This window comes from Tupaia chinensis, unplaced genomic scaffold (assembly GCF_000334495.1).
Source record: "Tupaia chinensis unplaced genomic scaffold, TupChi_1.0 Scaffold143574_1, whole genome shotgun sequence".
NCBI classification, from domain to species: Eukaryota; Metazoa; Chordata; class Mammalia; order Scandentia; family Tupaiidae; genus Tupaia; species Tupaia belangeri.
This window is the reverse complement of record NW_006203419.1, coordinates 3338209-3346054: the sequence shown is the minus strand read 5'-3', so window position 1 is coordinate 3346054 and position 7846 is coordinate 3338209. Positions and strand designations below refer to the sequence as shown.

Below are 7846 nucleotides of genomic sequence, written 5' to 3'. Positions count from 1 at the left end.
AAAATAGTAACAATACAGAGTACTTAACAATATTTTAATATTTCTTTTTACTCAATAGTCCACCTTTGTATTTAAAAAAAAAATGAATACACTGGATTAAAGCAACAATACTCTTAATTCCAAGTCAATGCATGAGTATTTTTAATATCTATTTTGAGAATGAAGCAAAGAAAATTAATTTTCTTAAACACTTTATTTCCATTCAGAGCTTAACAATTACATAACTTCACATTATTCTGTCACAAATGAATGGCCTGCCTAAGTAGCTAAAATCAGAAAGTAATTATAAGTCAAGTCAATGGAATCTATAAAGCTAATATAAGACAATAACTATTCCAATACATATATCAATTGGGCCATACTACAAATATGCTGAAATTACATATTATTTTATTTTATTTTTTAAAAATAATTATTTTATTTAACTTTATTTTATTTATTTATTTTTAACATTTGACCAGAGAGGAACAGAGTGAGAGAGAGAGAGAGGGAAAGCAAGAAAGCAGGCAACCAGGTCCAGGACTTGAACTGTGGTCGGCCATGTGGGAGTCCAACACCCTTAACTACTACACCACTTGCTGTCCCAAAATTACATTTGTTAAAGAACAATGTCCTTGGGCAGAGAAGAAAGAGGGTTCATATTATCAAACATTATTAAGAAGATGGCAGGTAAAATAAACAAAACTGGCCTACACTTGTGACCAAATCAAGGAGACAAGAGGCCACCATCCTAGTTGATGCAGTGGTAAAAATACAATTGTCACTCTGCCACACGCTGGTCGGCTACCTCAAAGCTCAGAATCAGGCTCTCCCACCATTCTGATGCTCTCCCACTCAGTTTCCTTACATGGAACATAAACCAACATGTATGATAACAACAGAATTTTATATTTATATATTTGTATTTATTGGAGAGTTAGCAAACAGTGGGGAGAAACTAGTACAGCCACACTGACATCAGGCCATTTCAATACCCCTGAAAACAGGGGCTAAAACAAGTCATTAAGGAATGGTATTCAAAGAATTGTATTATCTAATGTAACTTATAAAACAAGCAACATCCAGTAACCCTCCATGGAAAAAGTCATAGTATTTGAAATTAGGAATGTTTTCATGCTGATTTTTATCAAAGTGGTACTCCAATCCATTATGTTGGAACAAATTCCAAATGTACACTTACTTACATTACCTCAATTTAATAATCCAATAAATGATTTTCAAAAAAGACAATGAAAACAGCCTCATATAGCACAATAGATTTGTCTGGCTCCCTCTGGACAAGATCTTCAGTTTTCCCATAGTTTTACCTAAAAATCCAGTTATGAGATCAAATCAGGAATCTGTTTCAGCTAATAATTTATTTCAATGTTTAATTTCATGACCTATTTCAATGGAAAGAGATTTTATGAAAGTTACTTTGTTCTGCAGACCTTCAGTAAGTCTCACCTTTTCTTCTTCACAGGCACTGTAACCACCATTAGCATAGCCATAGTTTTCATAGTTGCCAGGAGGCACTCCTTCACCAGGGCCACCGGAACACCAACTTCTTCCCCCAGAGGGCCATGACAGCGGTCTATGTTTTTCTATGCAAACATTGTTATGACTTTTCCGACAACTCCCTACTTATGTGTTGTAGCATTTTGACTGCAACATGAGGTCAGGTGTGGAATTTTTCAACTGTGGTGTCACAGCAGTGATTAAAAAGGTCAGGATTTGGAGCTGGCCCGGTAGCCTAGTGGTTAAGGGAGCTGGATCCCATATGGCCAACCACTGTTCGATTCTCAGCCCTAGTGGCTCCCAAAACACACTAAGTTCATGTGTGTGCATGCCCCAAATTCTGATAGGACAGATAAATGGAAGAGAAGGGATTACAGCATGACCATCTTCCGTGGGAAGTGAGTTCTCTCTCCCTCCCTCTCTGTCTCTGGCAAGCTTGCATGCCCTCTGGCTACTAAGCAAAATAGGAAAAAAATGGGCAGCCTGTGGCATGCTGGTTAAGGCAGCTGGATCTCATTTGGCTGACTTAGCAATTCGAGTACCTGACCCCATGTCTTGAAAGACGCACTGGGTGCTTGTGCGCGCGTGTCCAAAATCAGAGAGGGGGAAAGGTATAAGAAAGGGGATTACAGCATGACATTCCCCCATGAGGGTGCTTTCTCACTTTCCCCCTATCTCTCACTCCATGTCTCCCTCTGGAGAGCACATGTACCCTCTGGCAAATTAAAAAATTATAAAGGAAGCAAGTTTAAGATTTTGGAGCCTTTCATGTTTCAGATTAGGGATGCCCAGCGTGTATGTCTACTCGTGGCTCCTTCTTTCTCCAGCTCCCCTTCTCCATGTGCACATCCATCTCTGCATCTGTCTGTAATTGTGTGCTCTCGACTGTCCATGCCCTGCTATAGGCCACACCCCGCCCAGTGAGGCATACTTCCCTAGCCAAGGCATTCGTTAATGGCTGCGGTCAGATGTATTTCCATTTCCTAAGTCTTGCCATCAATCCTGGGACATCTAAAGACATGATCAACTGACTTTGGGGTGCCTCCTAACAACCGCTCCATTGCCGTACACCAGGACATGAGCCTCGTCAGCTCCTGGAAAATAAAGCAAAACAAACAATCAGAAAATCCCATACATTTTACATGAACATGTTTCTTTTCTTCTGCCACATTTGCTCCAAAGCAACAACAACAACAAAAACTTGCCTGGTTATTCACACAGAATAAGCAAAAATCCTTTTATGCAAATGTGTGTTGGGCCTTCACCCAATACTTAAATATTGCTTTCCGCTTGCACCTGGATGAGTGGAACTACTGCGGTGGAAGAATACCATCTGTCACCTGCCTCAGCCCTCAGCTCACCTGGAACAGGAGCGTAGTAGAGTAGATAAGCTGGGCAGAGAGATTCCTGGGTGATGCAGACAGCTTGGCCAGGGTTCTCCTCCTGGCTCTGTCATTCTTCTGATTATCTATTGGGTCGCTGAAAAAGTCATGACATATTTTTCTATGCAAAAGCGTGTCTCGACTTTTCCATTGCATTACAAATGACCCTAACACTTGGTGGCGAAACAAGTGACTTGTGCTTCTCTGTGAGGTGGCTGGGCTCAGCTCTGCGGTTCCTCCTTCAGGTCTCTCATGCTGTTGGTTAGGGTCACAGTTATGTAAAGAATCAACTGGGGGAGGCCGACTGGTGGCATGGTGGTTGAGAGTGCTGGACTCCTGCATGGTCAGCCATGATTCAAGTCCTGGACCTGGTGGCTTGCTTTCTCACTTTCCCCTTCTCTCTCTCTGGCTCTGTCCCTCTCTGGTCAAATTAAAATTAATTAATTAATTAATTAAAAAGAATCAATTGGGACCAATTTCAGGATGGCTCCTTAGAGGGCTGGCGGATGATGTTAACAAGCTGCTGTGGATTCAGCTGGGGCAATCAATGGGGCCTGTTTGCAGTCCTTCCAGTCAGCTTGGGAGTCCTCATAGCACGGCAACTGGATCTGACAGGGAGTATCTCAAGAACCAATGTCCCAGGGCCAGGAGGTGGCAAGGTGGTTAAGGTGCTGGACTTCCACATGGCCAACCACGGTTTGAGTCTGTAACCAGCGGCTTGAAACTCACACCAGGTATGTGTGGGTGCATGCCCAAAATCTTGAGAGAACAGAGGAGGAGGGATTGTGGCATGGCCGGTTGGGGGTGATTTCTCAATTTTTGTCTCTTTGTCCTCCAGCACGTGCATGTAGCAAATAAATAAATAAATAAATAAATAAAAGAGCAAATGCTTCAACAATATCTAGTGTTATGAAATTCAGAGGGGAGAATGTGCTTAACAACTCACATGTAATGTTTTCAATGGCTGAGATACTGGATATGCTAATTACCTGGATTTCGTCATTACACATCATATTCACATACTGAAAAATGATGTAACAATTGTCATATTAATAAAACATTGTTAATTTAAAAAAGTGAGCAAATGTTCCAAGACATGAGAGCTGCGAAACTTTCTAAGACTGAGCCCTGAGGGGGTGGGTGCGTTTGGTGCAGCAGTGAAAGGATGCACCGTGAGGCCAGTCCCCCCAGGGAGGTTGCTGGTTTGTGTCCAGAGGCCTCCCTGAGTACTCCCGGCACTCATGTGCCCACGATGTGGACTGGGTGGGCTGTGGGTGGATTGTGGCTCCAGGCTCCTGTTGGGGTGCTGTATCTCCCTCTCTGTCCCTCACTCACTCTGTATGTCTCTCTGACTCATGAAAGAAGGAAAGAAATAAACTGAAGCAAACAAAAATCTGGAGCCCTGAAGCTCCAAAATGTTCCTCCACTCTCAGTTACTAAGACCAGCCCTGATTCAAAGAAAGGGGAATTAGACTTTCCTGCTTCAAGTGGGCTCTAGTTCACTTATATGGAGGGATGGAAATGGAGGTGGTGGCCATCTTCGGAGATAACTTACCTTTGAGTGATAGGTCATAAGGAACTAATGAACAAGTAGTTGTTTTTTATTTTTTTTTCCTTTGGTCAGGAATTGGGCATGCCTGGTGGTTCTTTTATTTTTCATTTATTTTTAAAAAAGAATTCTTTATTTAATTCCATTTGTTATTACTATTTTAAAATTTGACCAGAGAGAGACAGACAAAGAGAGAAAGGGAAAGGGAGAAAGGAAGCCGCCAAGTCTGGGACTTAAACTGTAGTTGGCCATGTGGGAACCCAGTGCCCTTAGCCACCTGCCGGCCCCGCCTGGTGTGTTCTTGAAGCTGCCAGTGCTGGGACCCAAACTGCATGATCGGCCACATGTGCTCTGACTCCTTTAACTTGCAGGCCACAGGGCTGGCCCCAAGAAGATATTGAGCTCCCACCTCACACCGGCCTGTAGGAGGAGTGGCAAGGCCACCAAAATGCCTAAGACGCAGTTTCTCAACATCGAGCAGTTTCTCGACAACTAGGGCTCCTTGTGAGTTAGATGAGAATGATATAGCAGATGGTGTCGTTGGTGGAACTGAGAGGGGGGTCTCTCTTTCTCAGTCTCAAAGCCACACCATAGGAATAATACAAGGCTGATTCCAAACTCCTTTCAGGGCCCAGGGGTCACATTGCGTGATGAGACACACCAGGAGAAGGGGTCCCAAAGAAGGATTCACTGAACGCTTCCAGAAGAAAGAAGAGTGAAGGCATCACTTGATGGAGGTTGGTGTCTCCAATTTGGAATGTGTATGCTAAATGTGTAAAAGGGCCATCTAGTGGCATGGTGGTAGGTGACTAGATCCCACATGGCCGGCTGCATGGTTCAAGTTCAGAACCAGCAGCTTGTAAAACGTGCCTGGTAAATGTGTGTGTGCCCAAAAATCCTGAGAAGAGAATGGAGGAGAAAGAATTATAGTGTGGCCATCACCCCTGAGGGGTGATTTCTCACTTTTCCCTCTCTCTTTCTCTCTGTCTCTCTCCAGCGAGTGTATGCATCCTATAGTAAAAAAAAAAAAAAAAAAAAAAAAAGGCACAAAACTGGGGGTCAGGTAGTAGTGGCTCAGTGGTAATACAACTCAATGATGGATCCACATGGGAAAGCTCCTGGGTTCACGTTCCAGGACCTTCTGAGCGCCCATGACCCAGGTCAGTTGGGATAAGGGTAGATTGTGGGATGAGGACACTGTTCAGGTGCCTGTCTCTCTCTCTCTCTTTCTCTCTCTCTTGTGGAAACAAACGAATAAATAAAAATAAAAGCTAAACTGAAAATGTCCTAGGAGTAAGTATTTGATGTGACAAGGACACCAGTTGTAAACACAGCCAAGCGTTCCCCCTGCTAGCAGCAGGATATGTGGAGGGAATGTCTGCTGGTGCTGAAAGAACCGGCAAAGGGATTCTCAGTTGTCCTCCCACCCCCCGTGCTATTCCTCAGCCTGTTGCCCATGGTGATAGTCTACACTTTAATGCATCCTTCCTTGGCTTTCCTTCTTCTCTGTCTCACTTTCCAGCTTATCGGAATCACATCTAGAATCCGGAGTTCCTGTTACACCATGGGGCCAACTGGAATCCCTTCCAAACAAACTGTGGGGAAAGTTATGATACATGTTTGCATAGAAAAATATGTCATAGGGACCAGCAATTAGCGTAACGGCTATGTCGCTGGACTCCCACGTAGTCAACCGCGGTTCAAGTCCCGGACCTGGTGGCTTAAACTCACGCCGGGCGCATATGCGTGCGTGCCCAAGATCCCGAGAGGAGAATGGAGGAGAAGGGATTGTGGCATGGCTATCCCCCCTGGGGGGTGATTTCCTGCTTTCTGTCTCTCTGTCTCTCTATGTCTGTCTGGCGAGTGCACGTGTCCTATAGCAAAAACCTCTCCAAAAAAATAAATAAATAAATAAAAATATGTCATGACTTTCCCAATGACCTAATATTTACACCAGAATCTCTGTTGTAGACACTCAAGCTAAAACATGGTGGGCTATTAGCTTTATTATGAAATCACTAGGAACACCAGGAAGCATTAAACAGGGGCTCAGATGTGTGTGGGCTGGCAGCTGGGGGCCCTGGAAGTGGGGTTAGGGGACTGGAAACAAACAGGTAGGTTGGGAGATGAATATACTCATGTCCTTGAGGGGTGATGGGAGCTGACCCAGGCTGGTGACATTCCGTCTGCCATTGGAGAAGCTCAAGGTATAACCTCATGTATCACAAGTGTAAGATCAGAAGGGGCTTCCCTGGGTATGTTTCGGGTTTGGTATTTTTGTTTTTAAAGAAATGCTCTCTTTTCTCTGCTCCTAGCCTTGCCTTTTCCAGGATGTGCTGAGACTCTAGCACAAAGAGACACGTCACATCCTCCATCATTCGTGTCCTCCAAAGAGGAGTGACTCATCCTAGACTGGCCGACAGAGTGGCCCAAAGCTGCCCTGAGACTTGGCTGGCCAGTCCCTGGCTGACCCAGAGGAAATGTGCCAGTGTGCAGTGATGCGTCACCTGCTGGGTCTACTGGCCTTCACTGGCCTGACCATGACTGAGCAAGGCCATGAGCTTCCCCAGTCTGGGCAAAGATAAGCATGTGGGCCAAATAGAGCCGGGGTGAAGGATGAGGCCTGAGCAGAATAGCAAAGCTGGGAATGCTGTTCTGGGTGTCCCAGGGTCTCCGTGCAGCCCCCCCTCCAGCATGGTGCTGATGTCTCCAGTGGAGTTCTGATCCGACCCATAGCTGTGGGTCTGGCATAGCAAGATACCTCCAGGGCCCCCAATGCTAGCTCCCACATATCTGAACCCCTGTTTAAAGAGTCTGGTGCTTGGGACCAGCAGTTAGCGTAATGGCTATGTTCCTGGACTCCCACATAGTCGACCGCGGTTTGAGTCCCGGACCCGGTGGCTTAAACTCACGTCGGACGCATGTGCATGCGTGCCCAAGATCCCGAGAGGAGAATGGAGGAGAAGGGATTGCGGCATGGCCATCCCCTCTGGAGGGTGATTTCTCGCTTTCTATCTCTCTCTCTCTCGCTCTCTCTGTCTGTCTGGTGAGGGCATGCGCCCTATAGCAAAAACTTCTCCCCCCCCCCCAAAAAAAGAGCAAAGAATCTGGTGCTCTTATTGACTTCAAATTGAAGGTACTTTTACCCTGTCTTAGCTTGTTTTTTTTGTTTTGTTTTGTTTTACTTTTGCTTTTGCCAGAGGGTACATGTGCTTGTCTGGGAGAGAGAGAAAGAAAGCACACCCTAATGGAATGTGGTCACTCCTCAATCCCTTCTCCATCCTGTTTGGATTTTAGGCACATATGCACTCATGTTCCATGTGATTTCCAATCTACCAGGGCCAGGATTTGAACCCTGTGAGCCACGTGGGATCCATCTTCTTTCACCACTAGGCTATGTGACTGGCCCTCACCTTGG

The 7846-nt window shown here is 45.1% G+C and overlaps 1 pseudogene; it reads right to left on the bottom strand.

Moving 5' to 3' along the window:
- Positions 1 to 1185: 1185 nt before the first annotated feature.
- Positions 1186 to 6803, bottom strand: LOC102492804 (BET1 homolog; annotated as a pseudogene).
- Positions 6804 to 7846: the final 1043 nt, after the last annotated feature.